Genomic DNA, 22,379 nt, shown 5'->3' with positions numbered 1-22,379 from the left:
AATGTATGTCGCTAACACGATGATAGGCACTTAGTCATTCACCAAAACTTCATAGTCATGTTACTTGGCTAAATGAATTTTCGTCGAACCCTTGACAATACCTTCTACAGAACTTATCCACAAAACATTTTACCAAGACTTACTGGTTCGTCTCACTCGCGTCCAAAATAGAAATCTGTAAGTGCCACGTTTCCTGCAAAGAACCTTATCCCGAAAAGTCTACGCTTGAAAGCATCGGTAGTGTCTGCGTGAGGCTTCAAGATAATTTGGCCAGCTGGGAAGAAATTACTGGCAGCAAGAGTTCAAGAATGCTGACAGAAGCTCAAGAGCTTGGAAACTCGACCATTCTTCGCAAAGTGTGAACTAGAGCATACCATTACTCGGGTCTTCTGGGACATACAGCTAAATGTCAACTACACAGCGAGACTAACGGACCACCTGTGCGGGCAGTCACAAAAAAGCTTGACGTGTAACCAAAACAGCCTGTTCAAACCAGGAAGTTATCTTGAGCTTGTCTTCCTACAAGCCCAATAAACCCGAAACTGCCATTCTGCACAAAAGACTGAACTTCAACACTGGCAATTCACCCAACCCTGACGAAAGTAACCTGCATCGTGTAACGTGCCAGCAGTAAGCTCTTTCTGAAGCAGGAGAAAGGTCCACGAGCTTACCTTCCATGGTGTAATCCAGGAACCTGTCTCGGCTCCAGAAAAGGAGCCTTTTTGGCTTAGCTTGGGTCAATGACCATAAAGTTATCATTACCAAACAGAATGCATTAACAGTTGCAGACTCAGGTTAACGTCTTCATCTGCTTGATTTTGTGGACAAAAACTCATGAAAGGTGCCCAATGTGACTAGTTATCCTGTCCAGGAGTCTGTGATTTCAAGTTTGACAATCATTTCATTGGTTAACAATCGCAAAGCTAACTTGTGCTGTCATTTGAAACAATACCATGCACTTTAAGGAGTGATGCCAATTTTTTAGGTGTGGTGAGCACCTGCACTCCATATATAATTTTGGTTAAAAAGAAAGTAAGGCAGAGTGGGCCATATAAAATTAATGGCAATAATTTTGGCACAAGTAGATTTTTGCTCAAACCATCTGAAAGTTTTTTGTTTTAGAAGGTATTAAATTTTGTTAAAGGTAGCTGCTATCAGATGATTCTATATAAGTATTTGGCCTTGAGCAATACTGTTTGCTTTAAATAAAATTTTGAGGTTTTATTTGTCTAAACCAGAATATGATTGCTGAACGACATATTGTAGGGCAAAGGCACAAATACGCAGATGATAGACAGAAACACGTCATAGGTGCTGCTAATAACTTTATTCAAAACACAGCGGGATGCTGTATATACAGTTAAACCTGGATATAACAAAATTGACAAATTCCCGAAAAACTTCGTTATAAAGAGGATTTCGTTATATGCAGGTTCGGCACGAAAATCGGAAAAAGAAACCCTTACCGTATGTACTATCGCACAAGATTTACCCCCAATACACTAAAGGTGCGATGAACAAAAAGTCCCACTTTCGCCCGAAAGGCGAAGGTCTTTGCGATTGCGACAGCAAATTAGCAGACAGCTATACTAAGCAAGGGTAGTACAGTCAAACCTCGTTAATACGTACACGCTTAATGCATAATTCCGGTTTAAACCTAGTCGCGAAGATTCCCCCACCCAGCCCCCAATGAACCCTATGTATTGGCTGACCGCTAAAGCCGTGGTCGCTCATTGCCCACCAAACGGTTAGTGCGTACTATTTTTCTTGTTCTACACGCACAGGAACAAAATCCGCAAAATATCATGCGCGCGGACGTTCGATTCTCGAGTTGCGACGCCCGGACGACAGTCGCCAGCGATAGTGAATTTACAACATGGCCACCATGACGTATTTTCTGCCGATTGCCGCGCACAAAGGCATGGCCTGCGAGATAAGTTCCTGGTTACGCGGAGAAGCTGCCGGTAGGGGGTGGGAATTCGCTGTCGCCGTCGGAGTAGTAACCGCGCAGAAGCACATTTTATTGCGAAGCGCATTTGTGCCGTCGCCGTGGACGTCGCTTTGAGGTTCCGTGTAGCGTCCAAACACGGCAACATCGTCGCCGCGCGCCGTACGCTGTGTGTGCGAGTGAAAGCTTGCGGGGGTCAGACTCAATCTCGCGCGCGCGAGGGAGAAGGGGGGGGGGGAGGGGGGCGGAAGTGCGCTTACGCTCTAGGTACGGCGGGGGAGGCCAGAAAGGGAGGTTAGCAGCGGCCGCCGTATCTTGAAAGCGATCTGCGATGTGGAAAAAGTGTGCGCCCGCGCGGGCTTATCTTCGAAGGGAACTGCAGACAAGGTCAATATCTCGCCGTTTCTTCGTCTAAGCACTCATCCTTCGAATGTGACACCAGGTACTGGATGCGTGGACGCGTGTCGTTTCGCACAAGCGCGAGGCGTCTGAAACGTAGAGCGAGCGACACGATGGCGTCGTAGCACAGTGTCAAGTTAGTGAAGTGAAGCGCGGAGACTTGCGCAGTAACCAGAGAGTGACGCAGCCAGCGCGTTGAAAAAAAAAAGTTTTTTTTTTCCTTTGGCAACATCAACAGGAAAAGGAGAGTGCCGGCTTGGCGGGCTGGGTCAGCTGCAGCAAGCGGCGGGTTCAGGTTTGAATGAAGGGAAGGGGAAAGGTCACGCCCGCGGCGGCAAGATTGCCGGGTCGAGAGATGTAGGCCCGCCTCGCGCACGCTCGCACGCACGCACACGTGGGCTCGCTCTCGCGCCGTGAATTCGAGCTCGCCAAGCGCGACACCGCCGCTTCGCATTCCGTCGCGGCAAAGAAGGTGCTTCCGGTTGCTGCTCGCGCAAAAATGACAAAATTTGGGGCGAAATCTCTAGGTTGTCGGCGGGGAAAATTCGTTATATCGAGTGGGTCTCCCGCTGCCACTTCGTTAGGTAGAGGTTTCAAATACATGTGCTTCTATGGAGTCACGGCGGGGAATACAAAAACTTCGTTATATCCAGGAATTTGTTCTATGGAGGTTCGTTATAAGCAGGTTTAACTGTATACTCTTCCCAACGCGCAGGCGCACCAACCACTTCGGGCAGACTACAGCGGGCGATTATCAGACCTAACACAATCATTTTAAAGATCTAAAGAAAGCAAGTTCCGCGTCGTACAAAACAACAGATGTCTGACTTACACAAGCACTACTTTTTTATGTAAAACGCTTTCAATAGCTCACATACAATTTTCTTTACTTCTGCCCGGGATCTTCACATTATGAAATCTCGCACAAGGGCAGGCTTTACAGCTCGCTGACAGATGCGCATTCTATTCTGTCATGTTTTTAGCATGCTCCCTCATTCGATCATTGATGCAGCGGCCAGTTTGTCCTACATAGGAGCTTCCACAAGACGGGATTTCATAAACCTTTCCAGGACCGCATTACCCGTAAGGAGTTACGTGTTGTACTTGGCAGCTTACCTTAGATCTGCCCATTATGCAGGGACACGGTTGGGCCAGTCAGTTGGGAACAGAGAACACTACAGGCACTCCATGCCTGTTCGCCACTTTCTTGAAATTGTGGCTCAACCTATGCACATACGGTACAACTTGTGGCCTTTGGCCACACCGCTCACCAGCTCTCGTCTCATTCGCCAGTGTGCCCACTTTTGTAGTGTTCTATGTTTCCAATAGGCTGGCGCAACTGTGTCCCCCCATAATGGGCAGATCTAAGGTAGGCTTCCAAGTACAACGCGTCACACGTTACTGGCGATGTGCTACCAGAGGGGTTTATGAAATCCCACTGTCTTGTGGAAAGTCCTATGGAGGACAAACTGGCCGCTGCATCAATGATCGAATGATGGAGCATGCTAACAACAGGACAAAAGACTTGAATGCACATATTTCAGCACACTGTAAAGCCTGTCCTTGTCGTGCGAGATTTCATGATGGGAAGATCCTGGGCAGAAGTAAAGATAAAACCACACGTTAGCTGGTGGAAGCGTTTTACATAAAAGAAAAAAAGTAGTGCTGTGAAAGTTGACCTCTGCTGTTTTCATGATGTGGAACTTGCTTTCTTTAGATGGTCAAAATGATAGTGTTAACCCTGATAATCACCCTCTGTGGTCTGCCCGAAGTGGCTGGTGCGCCTGCGCGTTGTGCAGAGTACCATATACTGTATCTCGCTGTGCTTCACATAAAGTTGCTAGTAGCGGCTGTGACATGTGTCTGTGTATCTTCAGTGTATTTGTGCCTTTGCGCTACAATATCTCGCTCAGCAAACACCAACTTGCCTAACACCAAGTCCTTCTGCACAACATGATTATGAGGGACACTGTAGTGGGGAACACTGGATTAATTTTGAACACCCAGGGTATGTGCCCAATGCACCTTATGGGGGTGTTTTTGCACTTTGCTGCCATTGAAATGTGACTGTTGTGCATGGGATTTTATCCTGCACCATTCGGCGCCACTATGCCACCGCGATTTTTACTTTGCTGTCAGAATGGCAGTTTTCAAGTAATTAAATTAGCTCGACCTATTTATGTTGCTTTCTAAAAGTAGATTTTTTGCATGTTATGTTGCTTCAGTACTAGTAAATATTGTCACTCAAATGTGGGTTTTTTTACTGTGATAACACTTGTTTCAGTGATCTGCTAATGTGACAGGTTATTCTACCACACTAATGCACATTTCCTTAGGAGTCATACGCATTGCAGGAAACCTCTTATGTTTAATAAATTTTGTTCAGTATCGCATGTTCTGAATGCTGAAGCATTCGTACCTGTGTGAATGTAAGCCAAACTGCTTTTGCCTATGTGTTATCTTATTGCATGTGTGAAAAAAAACTGTTGGCGTTTGTTTACTTTTTCAGGTGTGCTGCAAGCTTTCACTCAAGCAACACATTCCAGTGGTCTTCTGTCAACAAAATGGGTGTATTGAAGTACCATTACAAGGTCCAATAAACAATGCTTGCGTGATGTACGACGTGCTCTTGCTCAAAATCGGAGGACTTCACTATTAATGTAAGCTTGAATAGGTGTGCTGAAGAACCTGTGTGAAGTGTACTTGTTTATTAACAACTACAAACTATTACCTCACCTGACATTTTTTTCACCTCAACATAACTGTTTACTGTAGATTTCTGAAGAAGCCATTACAGCAACACAACACTGCCGTAAGGCCAGCACAAGTGTTCGTGCATGAACACTTGTATTTACAAGAATTGTATTTGCATTATTATACTAAATATGAATATGAGGTGCCTATCTTTTTCAGGGTGCATACTCTCGCGGGTCGTACAAGCTCATCATCTGTACGCACTCAGCTCGTAGAAACAAACTCGTTCATAATCTACGAGAATCTCGTTCAGTGACAAGAACGCGACCTCGTACACATGTGTACGAGTTCTCGTAGCCTCAACGAGTTCTCGTAGAGTCAATGAGTTCTCGCAGACTGAACGAGTTCTCGTACAGTCTACACAGCAATAATCGCATACAACTATTTCTCGTACATTCTCGTTGACATTTTTTCAATGCTGCTGATAACTTCGTGGCACACGCAGAAATTACGGCTGGCCTAAACTGCGGTAGAAGACGACGACACTCGCGCCAATGCTGATGATGATAACTTCTTGGCACGTGCACAAATTACAGCTGGCATAAACTGCGGAAGAAGACGACGACACTCGAGCCAATGCTGATGATGATAACTTCGTGGCACATGCATTAATTTTGGCTGACTCGAACTGCGGAAGACGACGACGTCGGTCGATCCAATGCTGATGATGATAACTTCGTGCCACACGCACAAATTACGGCTGACTTAAAATGCGGAAGAAGACAACGATGCTCGAGCCAATGCTGATGACGATAAATTCTTGGCACACGCACAAATTACGGCTGGCTTAAACTACCGAAGAAGACGACGACGCTTGAGCCAATGCTGATGACGATAGATTCTTGGCACACGCACAAATTACGGCTGGCTTAAACTGCCGAAAAAGACGACGACGCTCGAGCCAATGCTGATGATTATAACTTCGTGGCACACGCACAAGTTACGGCTGGCTTAAACTGCGGAAGAAGATGACGCTCGAGTCAATGCTGATGATGATAACTTCGTGGCACACGCACAAATTACGGCTGGCTTACACAGCTTCGCTGTTGATATATGCAACAGCGTTGGCACAATTTTCTGTCAGTCATAATCTATGAAACCGTTTCCGTCCCCCGAATTACTATAGTACAGCTTATTTTTGCGAGGAACTAACATTTTCAAGCTTCTTTGTGTAGTTGTGCTATACAATTGTGTCCTTTGTGTGTTGTACAATTGTGGCTACGAAACTATATCACAACAGCGTTGCCACAATTTTCTGTCAAACAGTATATTCCGTGGAACTGTTTCCGTCCCCCAACTTACTATATTACAGCTTATTTTTGCGAGCAACTAACAATTTCAAGTTTGATTTGTCAGTTATTGCCCCGTTCAGTTTTAAATGTTTACAGATTTTAAGGTATTCGCGACTCCAGCAATTCATGCGACACCTAGCGGCGAGCGCCGGAAACCTCGTACAATTTTCTGTCAAGCAGTAATATTCTGTGAAACCGTTTCCGTCCCACGACTTACTATATTACAGCGTATATTTGCGAGCAACTAACATTTTCAAGCTTCATTTGTCAGGTAATGCCCCGTTCAGTTGTAATGGCTGACTGACTTTTAGGTATACGCATCAGTGTTGGCACAATTTTCTGTCAAACAGTAATCTTCTGTAAAACAGTTTCCGTCCCCCAAATTACTATGACAGCTTATTTTTGCGAGAAACTAACATTTTCAAGCTTCATTAGTCAGTTTAAGGCCCCATTCAGTTTTAATGGTTGATTGATTTTCAGGTACACGCAACAGAGTTGCCACAATTCTCTGTCAAACTGTAATCTGTGAAACCGTTTCCGTCCCCCAAATTACTACATTACAGCTTGTTTTTGCGAGAAACTAACATTTTCAAGCTTCATTAGTCAGTTTAATGCCCCATTCAGTTTTAATGGTTGACAGACTGTTAGGTACACACAACAGCGTTGCCACAATTTTCTGTCAAACAGTAATATTCTGTGGAACCGTTTCCGTCCCCCAACTTACTATATTACAGCTTATTTTTGCGAGCAACTAACATTTTAGGTTGATTTGTCAGTTAATGCCCCGTTCAGTTTTAAATGTTAACAGATTTTAAGGTATTCGCGACTCGAGCAATTCATGCGACACCTTTTGGCGAGCGCCGGAAACCTCGTACAAAGGTCGGAGCGTCGGTGCAGACGCTCCGTAGCCTTCGTCCGCTCCGTCCGTAGCCTTCGCACTGCGATCGGGTGCGCGCCACCATCAACGAAACTCCGCACGGCCGTGGAATTATGCTGCGTTTTGCAGTTTTGCGGCGCCGAAGAGCTACATGGATTGCGAATCTTATCATGAGCTACGACAACCGCAATTGTTGTGTTCTCAATACCTTGCACGAGAAAGTTCTCTTTTTTTCAGGCGAGGGTCGGTTTATTGTTTGTGTGAAGAGAACGCAATCCTGTTGCTTGTACTATGTTTGCAGTAACGCACTACAGCGAACTTCAGGAAGTTTGCGTTGAGGTTGTTAATGCCATCGTGATAACGTTCAGCGTATGCGTGCTGCAACATGCAGTTTCATGTGATACCCGGCGTGGTAATGCAGTTTATGATGCAAATGTCGCGGTTGTATTCAAGCTTTCCTTCATTAAAGCTGTTATATCGGATACGTGCGGCGCACAACGTGGAACTACCGATTATGGTAATCAGCGAAAATCGATACATTGGAGTTTCAGGTACTCGCAGATAACGTCGGTAAATCGTTCTAAGTAAGCACAACATGTACGCGACAGCGTGTAAAATAACCATGGGGTGGCATAGAGGTACGCCTTCTTTGCGACTTGGACACGCTACCCGTGTAACTAGTGCAAGTTAGTAGGCGCTCATTTGAAAATGTCGAATTATCAAAGCAATTGTATCTCTTATCAGTGTCTGAAAATTATTGGCAGTTCAGAGGCGAACACAATTTTGGCCACTTAAACTGCAGGATACGTAAATTATAGAATGACATGGAAAATTAATTACATTCATAATGCAGTAGCTTAGTTGAAATTAATTTACACAGAAACATTTATTTTATTTCATTAGTTTGCACAGCAGCCATAAGCGACATGTTTGTAGAAAGCCGGGAGTAATCAGTCAGGATCAGGCCACGCAGCACAAGTCATACATGTACATGGTGTGCAAATGTGTTTATATTGTAGTAAGCAGATCTTTCGGTATTTTATTTATCGTTTTGTTCTCTACGAGAGAAACAATGCGCCAACTACTGCAATAACTACAGCTAAGCGAAGCAGCAGTCACGTTGCGCAAAACTTGAATGCAAGATCGAACGCAATAGTAGCGGGAAAGGTTCGCCACAGATTCGTAGTGCATACTCGCGATAAAATGCAAGGCTTTATTTTAGGTTCGCTTGCTTTCTGGACTGAAAAGAGCGTGCAGAGCTAGCGCCTTCGCCGAACGAAAATGTGTTAAGGCAACAACAATGACAAAGTGCGCGCCGGCTGCGCATTTATCCGCATGTACAGCGGCAACAGCTGATCGAACAAGTCGGTGCGCTGCGGCGGGCCATGTTAAAAGTACCAAACTGAGCAGGATGTAAGATTTCGCCAATCCTGGCGAGGCCAGCGTGACGTATCCAACTTCGCCGGCCGCTGTCTCGCGCGCTCGAAACGTACCGGACTGTCGATCCGCGCCTGAACAGTGAATCAAAGCAGCAGAAACATGCTTGTACTTTTCCGACCATCCAACAGTGCACGAATACTTCGGTTCCACGGCCAACGGGTTCAAGAATACATCTGTGATTTTCATCAGAATCTCGTGCGGGTCCGCTGTCACGCCAGATGTTTGCACACACCGTGCGACCACTTCAGCCTCATTACCCACTGTGGCTCTCTCAGATGGCTAAAATGATTTGGAAGGCGTAAGCTACTCGCTTTCCTTCCACAAAACAGCGCAAACCGGCATCACACTGCACGAAAATCATCAAACTGCAGTGTACTGTACATCAAACATAGCGGTTGCGGTGACGCGGGGACCTTGGTGTAGCGGCCATGTTGCACAGTGTATCCAGACGCGGCCAGTAGAGGTGTGCGCCGTGTCGGTATCGACCGGCGGCGGCGTCGTCGGCGCGGCGCCGGGTATTTCATCGGCGGCGGCGCACTGCCATTTTTTGTCGGCGGCGGCGGCGCCGGCGGCGTGGAAACCGAAACCACAAATTAAAAGAGCTGTTTCACTACATCCTTCATTGCTAAACTGATTGAAATTCTGGGCTTTTCATAATAAGGGTGGAGAGGACCGAATACAGAGGCGTTGAAAGTGAGAGAAACACAAAACGTTTCGATAATCTTTTGCTTTTTAGCCGACACATTTGGAAAAATATTCGGCACATATCTGAAGGCGCCTAAAGTGTGTTTGTACATTTCATCCCCCACGAATATGCCGAACCTTGCTTATTTTTTGCGTCGTAGTCGCAATTGTTTTCTTTTTTTGCTATGCCTCGGTTTATATGAGATATTGTTCCATTAAGCAAATATTCAGTGAATTCGACTAGAATTGCTAAGCCAGCACCAGCGCACGTGACACTCTCTAGATATGTTAATCTTGCTTCCATTTGTCCTGAATGTTTTATGTAAAATTAAATTTAAATATAGAACAGACCTCTTCTATTGCCATCTATTGCTGCGTTCAACTCTTAAGCTGCCATCCAATCACCAGATGCTACAACACACATTCCCGACTGGACAGTAAGTGAAATCACTTGTTCTGAATATTAGTTACCCTTTGGTTAACTTTTCTTATAACGGACTTTTTCCAGGATGAAAAATGAATCAATATACTTTTTTTGTTTTTGCTTCAGGTGAATATTTTTTTCAGCTGAGATATGTTATGACGTGGTTCAAAACAAATTTTGCTGAATTTGATAACTCGTCATAGCGAGGTTGATTGAACCAAGTGCGGATTAGTAGTAATGGAGGCATTGCTCGGATGCACAATTCAGGAAAAAAAAAAGTTTTTTTAATCTGCACGTCGAAACTGTGTTATAGTTCAGTGCAGCTATCGGTGTCGTGGCATTTGATTTTTCATATGAATGTTCCAAAGAAACAGCACCACCCAGTGGACATGTAGAAGTATTTTTATTTAGGAAACGAACAAACTGGGAACAAAACAATGATTAGACCGAACAATTTCGTTCAGAGCCAAGATTTGCAAAGGCTGCAGTTATCAAGGAAATAATCCTTGACCTTCACGGCTACCCCTTTCTTGCAGTCGTCTTGCAGTTTGTGAACATCCATCAAGTGTCTCTGCATGTTCGACGAGCTTACTCTGCACGCGTAACGTTTTACCTTGCAGCTGCAGTGGGAACAGGCGAATATTTAAACTCTCACAATGAAATGATGAAACGGCTACGACCAACAGATTTAGTCCCATAAAGAACCAACGGCGCTCTACTCACGATTCGATAGGCTTTGAGTCGTCCTCCTTTAATGACTTGTTCAAGCAGCTCTTGCGGTAGTAGTCCGTTCCAACTGTCTTCTGAATTCCCCCAGTGATGTATGTTAAGTGTCCAAAATGTTTCCAAGCAAAACTAGACTTCACCTTCGAATGCAACGGAATATTGCGAAAACTTCCAACCGGCATCTTTAACACATCGGGGCCAGATATTGCTATCTGGCAACAAGTTGCGTCTCTCGCGTTGATGCTTTTTTTTTTCAGACATATCGCCAATCTTTTCCGCAACCACAGTACCCACGACTGTCAAGCCGTCATTCCAAAGTTCTGAGGCCGCTGTTCCCTCTCGTCGCTCCATATTGGGCTTTTGAAAGGAGAGTTTGGGAATCCCACCATCCCACGTTGCGCTGACAGGTGACGACACGCATGCGCAGACGCGCGGAGAGCAGGGTTGCTTTTGTTTGTTTTGTGTTGCTTCATTGCTCCCCTACTTGCATAATTCTATGCCTGAGACCGGGAAAAGAATTGAACAATACAACACAAAACTCAAACGAAGCTGGATTTACTTTTAAAACGAAATTTTTATCCCTACACTAATGGCACGCCGATCGCGCCGAGAAAAAACGGCGGTGGCGGCGGCGCGCCGATCAGTTTGCGTCGGCGGCGGCGGCGTCACGAGAACAGTCGGCGGCGGCGCGCCGACGTCTCGGCGCACATCTCTAGCGGCCAGTTTTCGCAGCGCCCCCTGCAGTTCATTTCAGTTGCGAATATGCAATAGCGTTGCCACAATTTGCTGTCAAACAGTAATCTTCTGTAAAACAGTTTCCGTCCCCCAAATTACCATATTACAGCTTATTTTGGGGAGAAACTAAGATTTTCAAGCTTCATTAGTCAGTTTAATGCCCCATTCAGTTTTAATGTTTGACTGACTTTTAGGTATACGCATCAGTGTGGCCAAAATTTTCTGTCAAACATTAATCTTCTCTAAAACAGTTTCCGTTCCCCAAATTACTATATTACAGCTTATTTTTGCGAGAAATTAACATTTTCAAGCTTCATTAGTCAGTTTAAGGCCCCATTCAGTTTTAATGGTTGATTGATTTTTAGGTATACGCAACAGAGTTGCCACAATTCTCTGTCAAACTGTAATATTCTGTGAAACCGTTTCCGTCCCCCAAATTACTACATTACAGCATATTTTTGCGAGAGACTAACATTTTCAAGCTTCATTAGTCAGTTTAATGCCCCATTCAGTTTTCAAGGCTGACAGATTTTTAGGTATACGCAACAGTGTTGCCACAATTTTCTGTCACACAGTAATCTTCAGTAAAACAGTTTCGGTCCCCCAAATTACTATATTACAGCTTATTTTTGCGAGCAACTAACATTTTCCAGCTTGATTTGTCAGTTAATGCCCCGTTCACTTTTAAGTGATAGCGGACTTTAAGGTATTCGCGACTCCAGCATTTCATGCGACACTTAGCGGCGAGCGCCGGAAACCTAGTACGGAGGTCGGAGCTGACGCTCCTTCCGTAGCCTTCGCACTGCGATCGGGTGCGCGCCACCATCAACGAAACTCCGCACGGCCGTGGAATTATGCTGCGTTTTGCAGTTTTGCGGCGCCGAAGAGCCACGTGGATTGCGAATCTTATCATAAGCTACGACAACAGCAATTGTTGTGTTCTCAATACCTTGCTCGAGAAAGTTCTCATTTTTTTTCAGGCGAGGGTCGGTTTATTGTTTGTGTGAAGAGAACGCAATCCTGTTGCTTGTACTATGTTTGCAGTAACGCACTACAGCGAACTTCAGGAAGTTTGAGTTGAGGTTGTTATTGCCATCGTGATAACGTTCAGCGTATGCGTGCTGCAACATGCAGTTTCATGTGATAGCCGGCGTGGTAATGCAGTTTATGATGCAAATGTCGCTGTTGTATTCAAGCTTTCCTTCATTAAAGCTGTTATATCGGATACGTGCGGCGCACAACGTGGAACTACCGAGTATGGTAATCAGCGAAAATCGATACATTGGAGTTTCCGGTACTCCCAGGTAACGTCGGTAAATCGTTCTAAGTAAGCAGAACATGTACGCGCCAGCGTGCAAAATAACCATGCGGTGGCATAGCGGTACGCCTTCCTTGCGACTTGGACACGCTACCCGTGTAACTAGTGCAAGTCAGTAGGCGCTCATTTGAAAATGTGTAATTATCAAAGCAATTGTACCTCTTATCAGTGTCTGAAGGAATTTGGCAGTTCAGAGACGAACACAGTTTTGGCCACTTAAACTGCAGGATACGTAAATTATAGAATGACATGGAAAATTAATTACATTCATAATGCAGTAGCTTAGTTGAAATTAATTTACACAGAAACATTTGTTTTATTTCATTAGTTTACACAGCAGCCATAAGCGACATGTTTGTAGACAGCGGGGAGTAATCAGTCATGATCGGGCCACGCAGCACAAGTCATACATGTACATGGTGCGCAAATGTGTTTTTATTGCAGTAAGCAGATCTCTCGTTTTTTTTATTTATCGTTTTGTTCTCTACGAGAGAAACAATGCGCCAACTACTGCAATAACTACAGCTAAGCGAAGCAGCAGTCACGTTGCGCAAATCTTGAATGCAAGATCGAACGCAATAGTAGCGGGAAAGGTTCGCCACAGATTCGTAGTGCATGCTCGCGATAAAATGCAAAGCTTGATTTTAGGTTCGCTTGCTCTCTAGACTGAAAAGAGCGTGCAGAGCTAGCGCCTTCGCCGAACGAAAATGTGTTAAGGCAACAACAATGAGAAAGTGCGCGCCGGCTGCGCATTTATCCGCATGTACAGTGGCAACACCTGATCGAGCAAGTCGGTGCGCTGCAGCGGGCCATGTTAAAAGTACCAAACTGAGCAGGATGTAAGATTTCGCAAATCCTGGCGAGGCCAGCGTGAAGTATCCAACTTCGCCGGCCGCTGTCTCGCACGCTCGAAACGTACCGGACTATCTATCCGCGCCTGAACGGTGAATCAAAGCAGCAGAAACATGATTGTACTTTTCCGACCATCCGACCGTGCACGAGTACTTCGGTTCCACCACCAATGGGTTCAAGAATACATCTGCGATTTTCATCAGAATCTCGTGCGGGTCCGCTGTCACGCCAGATGTTTGCACACACCGTGCGACCACTTCAGCCTCATTACCCACTGTGGCTCTCTCAGATGGGCTAAAATGATTTGGTAGGCGTAAGCTACTCGCTTTCCTTCCACAAAACAGCGCAAACCAGCATCACACTGCACGAAAATCATCAAACTACAGTGTACTGTACATCAAACACAGCGGTTGCGGCGACGCAGGGACCTCGGTGTAGCCGCCATGTTGCACAGTGTAGCCAGACGCGGCCAGTTTTCGCAGCGCCCCCTGCAGTTCATTTCAGTTGCCAATATGCAATAGCGTTGCCACAATTTGCTGTCAAACAGTAATCTTCTGTAAAACAGTTTCCGTCCCCCAAATTACTACATTACAGCATATTTTTGCGAGCGACTAACATTTTCAAGCTTCATTATACCCCAGTCACACGGGCATACCGAAGGTCCTTTGATTTTAAGGAGCATAGAGCTCTCAAAGGAACATTAGTTCAAGGGATATGTATCAGTGCTACACGGTCACCAGGTGGTCTCCGCTGAAGCTTTTGGCAGAAACCACTCTAAAACGCAAAAGTGACGAAACACACACACACACACGAGGACACTTCGATGCGTAGCAGCCGATAACCAAATCGCACATGGCACCCATTTTGCTCACGAGGGTTGCAATGTGGGCTTGTTGGTAACGCATCTTGGAGGGTTAACGGCAGCGCGATTAAAAGTACGAACTGAACTTCGATAACAAACACTGTTGGAAGTTAGCGCCGTGTTTTTTAATCGCGCTACCGTAAACCCTCCAGGACCCATTTTGCGTCGGTGTTGCTGATTGTGACAATCCGTGCCGGCGCTGTTGTACCAGCGCATTCATCATTGAGACTGCGGGTGTCACGAAAGTGTTTAGTGCTTATAAACTTATAGAATATATTGAAACTTGTTTTAACAGGCAGAAATTGAACTTTCGTATTTTTAAAGAATTTTGTTTTCTTCTGTCGGACGCCCTCTGGGCTCAAAAGTATTCCTTTGACATTTCAAAGGACAAACGCGGACTCCTTTGGCTCAAAGCTCCCTTCAACTAGGCCTCCTTTGATGCGCCCGTGTGACAGCGCACGTCCTCCCTTGAAGTAAAGGATCTTTGATTCAAAAGACTTTGAAAGTGCCCGTGTGACTGGGCTATTAGTCGGTTTATTGCCCCATTCAGTTTTCAAGGTTGACAGATTTTTAGGTATACGCAACAGTGTTGCCACAATTTTCTGTCACACAGTAATCTTCTGTAAAGCAGTTTCTGTCCCCAAAATTACTATATTACAGCTTATTTTTGCGAGCAACTAACATTTTCAAGCTTGATTTGTCAGGTAATGCCCCGTTCGGTTTTAAATGATAACAGATTTTAAGGTATTCGCGACTCCAGCAATTCATGCGAAACTTAGCGGCGAGCGCCGGAAACCTAGTACGGAGGTCGGAGCGTCGGAGCAGACGCTCCGTCCGTAGCCTTCGCAGTGCGATCGGGTGCGCGCCACCATCAACTCCGCACGGCCGTGGAATTGTGCTGCGTTTTGCAGTTTTGCGGCGCCGAAGAGCCACATAGATTGCGAATCTTATCATAAGCTACGACAACCGCAGTTGTGTTCTCGATACCTTGCTCGAGAAAGTTCTCTTTTTTTCAGGCGAGGGTCGGTTTATTGCTTGTGTGAAGAGAACGCAATCCTGTTGCTTGTACTACGTTTGCAGTAACGCACTACAGCGAAATTCAGGAAGTTTGCGTTGAGGTTGTTAATGCCATCGTGATAACGTTCAGCATATGTGTGCTGCAACATGCAGTTTCATGTGATAGCCGGCGTGGTAATGCAGTTTATGATGCAAATGTCGCTGATGTATTCAAGCTTTCCTTCATGAAAGCTGTTATATCGGATACGTGCGGGGCGCAACGTGGAACTACCGAGTATGGTAATCAGCAAAAATCGATACATTGGAGTGTCAGTTACTCCCAGGTAGCGTCGGTAAATCGTTCTAAGTAAGCACAGTATGTACGCGCCAGCGTGTAAAATAACCATGGGGTGGCATCGCGGTACGCCTTCCTTGCGACTTGGACACGCTACTCGTGTAACTAGTGCAAGTTAGTAGGCGCTCATTTGAAAATGTGTAATTATCAAAGCAATTGTATCTCTTATCAGTGTCTGAAAATTATTGGCAGTTCAGAGGCGAACACAATTTTGCCCACTTAAACTGCAGGATACGTAAATTATAGAATAACATGGAAAATTAGTTACATTCATAATGCAGTAGCTTAGTTGAAATTAATTTACACAGAAACATTTGTTTTATTTCATTAGTTTACACAGCAGCCATAAGCGACATGTTTGTAGACAGCGGGGAGTAATCAGTCAGGATAAGGCCACGCAGCACAAGTCATACATGTACATGGTGTGCAAATGTGTTTTTATTGTAGTAAGCAGATCTTTCGGTTTTTTATTTATCGTTTTGTTCTCTACGAGAGAAACAATGCGCCAACTACTGCAATAACTACAGCTAAGCGAAGCAGCAGTCACGTTGCGCAAATCTTGAATGCAAGATCGAACGCAATAGCAGCGGGAAAGGTTCGCCACAGATTCGTAGTGCATGCTCGCGATCAAATGCAAAGCTTGATTTTAGGTTCGCTTGCTCTCTGGACTGAAAAGAGCGTGCAGAGCTAGCGCCTTAGCCGAACGAAAATGTGTTAAGGCAACAACAATGAGAAAGTGCGCGTCGGCTGCGCATTTATCCGCATGTACAGCGGGAACAGCTGATGGAGCAAGTCGGTGCGCTGCGGCGGGCCATGTTAAAAGTACCAAACTGAGCAGATGTAAGATTTCGCCAATCCTGGCGAGGCCAGCGTGACGTATCCAATTTCGCCAGCCGCTGTCTCACACGCTCGAAACGTACCGGACTATCAATCCGCGCCTGAACAGTGAATCAAAGCAGCAGAAACATGATTGTACTTTTCCGACCATCCGACCGTGCACGAGTACTTCGGTTCCACCACCAATGGGTTCAAGAATACATCTGCGATTTTCATCAGAATCTCGTGCGGGTCCGCTGTCACGCCAGATGTTTGCACACACCGTGCGACCACTTCAGCCTCATTACCCACTGTGGCTCTCTCAGATGGGCTAAAATGATTTGGTAGGCGTAAGCTACTCGCTTTCCTTCCACAAAACAGCGCAAACAGGCATCACACTGAACGAAAATCATCAAACTACAGTGTACTGTACATCAAACACAGCGGTTGCGGCGACGCGGAGATAGCCACCGTAGCGGGGACCTCGGTGTAGCCGCCATGTTGCACAGTGTAGCCAGACGCGGCCAGTTTTCGCAGCGCCCCTTGCAGTTCATTTCAGTTGCGAATATGCAATCAGTAAAACAGTAATCTTCTGTAAAACAGTTTCCGTCCCCCAAATTACTATATTACAGCTTATTTTTGCGGGAAACTAACATTTTCAAGCTTCATTAGTCAGTTTAAGGCCCCATTCAGTTTTAATGGTTGATTGATTTTTAGGTATACTCAAAAGAGTTGCCACAATTCTCTGTCAAACTGTAATATTCTGTGAAACTGTTTCCTTCCCCCAAATTACTACATTACAGCTTATTTTTGCGAGTGACTAACATTTTCAAGCTTCATTAGTCAGTTTAATGCCCCATTCAGTTTGAAATGTTAACAGAATTTAAGGTATCCGCGACTCCAGCAATTCATGCGACACTTAGCGGCGAGAGCCGGAAACCTAGTACGGAGGTCGGAGCGTCGGAGCAGACGCTCCGTCCGTAGCCTTCGCACTGCCATCGGGTGTGCGCCACCATCTACGAAACTCCCCACAGCCGTAGAATTATGCTGCGTTTTGCAGTTTTGCGGCGTCGAAGAGCCACATGGATTGCGAATTTTATCATAAGCTACGACAACAGCAATTGTTGTGTTCTCAATATCTTGCTCGAGAAAGTTCTCGTTTTTTTTCGGGCGAGGGTCGGTTTATTGTTTGGTTGAAGAGAACGCAATCCTGTTGCTTGAACTATATTTGTAGTAACGCACTACAGCGAACTTCAGGAAGTTTGCGTTGAGGTTGTTACTGCCATCGCGATAACGTTCCCCAAGCAACACAGAACGTAGCGTAAACGTTGCCTGATTGTAACAAATGTCAGGCAACGTTAAACAGCCAGCCTCAACGTTAGATGCACGTTGCCATGTGTACGTTGAAGTGATGTCACAAATAAATGCCACAGCAACTTCCCGACACCCACGTTGTGTCAACGTTGCATGTAAACATCAATTTAACGTGTAAATGGTATCAATGTAGCAACGTTACAAAACGAACGTTGCCGGATGTCACCAATATTGACATTAATATGATGCCAGGCTGCTGTAGCATTTCGCATGTATACATTCATGCAACTATAGGATATTTTCATTTTCAACTGAACATTCATCTTTATCATACAATGAGGTATGGAGCTGTATAGTTGTTATGCAGTAATTAATATCTTCTAAGGAACATCATGTTAAATTATGTTTATTATGCTTCTCCACGGATAAGATCTGCTACAAATTATATCAAATGGCAGAAGCATTCACATGGAAAAAATCCTAATTGTTGCAACGGTTCACCTATAGGAGACAAAGTTACACATAAGAGTATTCCCTTCTTCCACACCTAATGCACAAGACTTTTTGTCTGCTTGAACGCCACATGCCCCTAAAAGTGGAAACATTAGGCAAGGGCCATCATGGATAGGCACAAGCCCCATGATACGAGCTGCATAAAAATGACGAACACATCCACACTGCATAGTGGATACACACAGATCATATCTACTTGTCCATATGAAGAACAGTGCATTTTTTCAGTTCACGTATGGTTTACATCATAGAAACGGCACTAGAGCAAAGGACTATAAGCCACCAATACGGCTGCAAACACATCGTACACCAGCGCACATTTGTTTCACACACCACACAGGACACATGCACGCTGCAGACATGTTTTTTTAGGAGGAATCTTCGCGAGCCGCACGATAAACACAGAAGGTACGGACGACAGGAGCAAAACCCGCGCACATTCAACACACCGACACGAAAGGAAATGCGGACGATACGGGTGTAACCTGCGCCACAGGAGCTATCAACCCTCGTGAATTTGATCCTTTCCGACTGAAACAGTCACAACGCGCACGGAAACATCGAACACTGCACATCTGTACCTCCGATATCGTGTCAACAATTCCTGAGGCTACAATTCATGTTGACGACAACAGAAAGTTATTTAGAACTAAGTGACGGCGTAGGAAAAGTAGGCAGCATCGCTAAAATCCCTATATAAGAAAAGTACCGCCATCTACTCTTTCCTTCACCGCCTCCTCTCCTAAAGCGCTTGCTTTTTTCTTTACTTTTTGCTTGCGAAAGCCAAATCGACGGTGGCGCACCTAGAAAGTTCACGTTGAAGCTTTCAAGCCGGGCGCGCACCGCCGCCGCCGCCGCCAGCGGCGACTGCGGCCGCGCAGAGGACTTTCAACATGGCTCTGAGGCAGAAAAAAAGAAAATATAAAGAAGTGACGCGCGCTATCATCGTCCAATCGGAGATAGAGGAGAGACAGAAGCGGCGTTTGTCAAAGGATGGCGGTACTTTTCTTATGTAGGGATTTTAAGCATTGCTAAACGCCATGGATTGGCTTCGAGACAGCTTCGAGACAGCCCAAACCTTCAAATCACGCCACAGCGACGGCTTGATAAGAATAACGTAAGCTAATCTCTAAGGCCATGCTTATGCTGGCTGCAGACGGCGGAAGCAATTCAAATGTAAAATATGTTATAAAATTTCTTTCTACGCCAAACTACAGTGTAAAATACAGATTGTTCTACGGATATTTTGCCTTGCAACATCTATAGGTAGTTGTGTGTAACCCGGCACAAAATTTCAGTATGTGAGGTTAATATTTTTGTCATCACAGAGGCCACAACATTCTCACAAGTATGCAGGTGGCGCTATTGTTTTTCCTCCGTGTTCTGTGATGGCGGTCGTATGTGCGGGGTGCTACGCGCGTCACATTTGCTTGATCGTGTGTTTTTGTGTTTGCTGTTATGAAGTGGGTCGCAGTTAGCGTGCACAGAAGTGCCTGAAGATACCTTGTGTCATGCTGCAAACTCGCCGTATACGTGGCGCGCCAGGCAAATGTGGCCCAACGATTTTATGCCGTGGAGTGCGACCCTTTTGTTCGCGTGGAAAGTTGGGTGGACGTCGCAAAGAAATAATGTGTGTTAGCGCGCCTCAGCACGTCCACTACGCAGCGGCATGTATGCGGGGAGTAACATCGTCGACGCAGCACCGGCAACTTGGAGAGCGCTTTGCGACCGCGTCGTACCATTCAAATCGTGCTGGCTAACTACACGCGTGTTGTGTGAGCTTCTCGTGTGTGCATAGCGTGCGCGAGCGTATGAAATAGAAGTCCCGCGACAACAGTGATACCTGTACTGATGCTTGCTCAACGCTGGTTGTCAGCACTTAGTTACGCAAGTTTATTGCTTCGATGCGAAATTGAAAATCTTGATAAGCGTTTTCTTCCGATGAGAAATATAACGTTCGAAAATAATCCTGTTCATCATGTGCGGGCTGCGCGTGAGCTCCCGCTTCTCTGCTGAAATTGCAAAATAACGACTCATTTGCCTCTTCACCGATTCTGATTGCAATGACGTTTCCTTGCTTACATGGCAAGGAAACTTGTTTCATATCTACTTGTCCAAGGAAACTTGTTTCCTTGCCATGTTTCCTTGCCTCGGCGTTGTAAATAATATCTGCTTACGAAGTTTTCGGTTTACGACAGTTTTAGAGAAAAAAAATTAAGCAATCACAGCTTGCTACTAGTCCAACTTACTTTTTAAGACAAGATGTTTTGACATACCTTATACGTAACTAAATGTGACAGTTGAAAGTTAAACTGAGTCACGAAAAAAATGAATTGTTTTGTAAACAAACATTTCTTTGCTATGTGCTGCTGCGTGTCAATATTTTACTGTGATGAAAGGGTCCCCATTATCAAGACATTGATCAGTGACTTCTACTTTGTGCTCTGTTGCCACCCTGCAATAATGCAAACGTTGTTTTTGTGACTATTTAGATGCTCCATGCATGTGTAGACAATTTGACAGCTTTATAAAGCTATGTGTCACTGCTATAAGTTAACACAGAACTTATTTTATAGTGGCGAGGCTGTGACCCATAACAGTGCCCACATAACGGAGGAGCCACCAGACCCCTTGGCTATGCCTGCCGTAGTGCAACGTGTAATCTGGATGGTAGGGTCAGGTATGTATGTATTGTACGTGTTCCAAAAAGTAGCATCGCGCTATCATTCGTGGATAAGTTAATCGACATTAGCCAACACAGCTTACTAAATAGGCCAAATATTTATGCAACTTGCTGTTTATTTGTGTTCATAGCTGTTATGCACACCTTATTGTGTTCTATATAAAAGTAGACCTAACATGTCCTGATGTTAAGTATTTTTTCTTGCATCAATCGCTTGGCTGCAAGTTACATTTTAATTTTGCTTAGTACACACTCTATTTATCACTTTTCATTTTGGTTTTCTTGTTTTGAAACTGTTTCCTATGCTGTAGGGTTTTATTTCGAAATTTTTTGTGTTTACACTACACTCTTGTGCAGCTTCTGCGCATATAAGAATTCAAAGTGTAATGGGCCGAAGATGTCATAGGTGTAAGCACACAGTGTGCTTACCATTGTTTAACATTCATATTCACGATTATTTCTGTCTTGTTCCAAGAATAACTGCCACTGGCAAATACACATTTGATGAGCTTAAACTTCTTGAAATGATACATTAAGGCCAATATTCACTGTGCTGCAGTTACTACAGTTCTGAAGTGTTTTCTAGTAAGCTTGCTTTTTTCTCTCCCATTTTTTTATATTCTTTTCAAGCTATCCCCATTCATGCAAGTAGGCATTGTAGCAATTGCGAGTCTGTGTCCAGTTACATTATTTTTCTTTTTTTTTTCAAGTCAACACAGCATAGAACACATAGCTAACTGGTAGGCAGTTCATTGTATTGATGCTCTATTATTAAAAAAGCACACTATTTCGCACATGTCTGCTTGCTCTTGCCATGTTTGCTGGTTATTGCAATGTTTCTCGTCAAATAAATTTGATTTCAACTACACCTTACAGAACATTTTGATTGGCTTTAGTGTAATTTTAATAGTGACAATCAACCAACAAGCCGTAATTCTACAGCTGCCAAGAAGTATTTCTAATACTTTGGGGGCCCTTTCCATATTTTCTGTTTCATCCTGTGTATTTGGTCAGCACAGTGGGCAGTCGGTCTTCATTCTGCTTGGCGCTGCTCAGTACAGAATATGTTCAACCTGCAAGTCCAAATTATAATGATAGGTGTAAGACTTTGTTTACTGGGTGGATGAATTGAAAGCATTATATCTAATTCTAAGAGTATTTTTGTCAAAATATCAGTGTCTAGAACAAGCATCATCTGCACTGCAACTCTTATAGCTTTAAGTTAGGTAGGCAAATATCTATAGGTATGTATACTTGTGCATATACTTTCCACATATTGGAGTGTTTTAGCTACACGAAACAGCTTATGTTGTCAATACTCTCAAGTCAAATTTATGGTTGATGCGCCACTTGTTTTTGTTGTGCACTTACACTTCTGTGGTGTCTTAAGC

General features: G+C 44.7%; 1 protein-coding gene across 1 annotated transcript in view; it reads right to left on the bottom strand.

Annotated features, from left to right (window-relative positions):
* Positions 1-22,379, bottom strand: part of LOC119442065 (keratin-associated protein 19-2-like) — a 317,990-nt gene that overhangs the window by 37,491 nt on the left and 258,120 nt on the right. The gene's annotated exons all lie outside the window — the stretch shown is intronic.

Source organism: Dermacentor silvarum, chromosome 1 (assembly GCF_013339745.2).
Source record: "Dermacentor silvarum isolate Dsil-2018 chromosome 1, BIME_Dsil_1.4, whole genome shotgun sequence".
NCBI classification, from domain to species: Eukaryota; Metazoa; Arthropoda; class Arachnida; order Ixodida; family Ixodidae; genus Dermacentor; species Dermacentor silvarum.
This window is presented reverse-complemented; position numbering and strand designations above follow the sequence as displayed.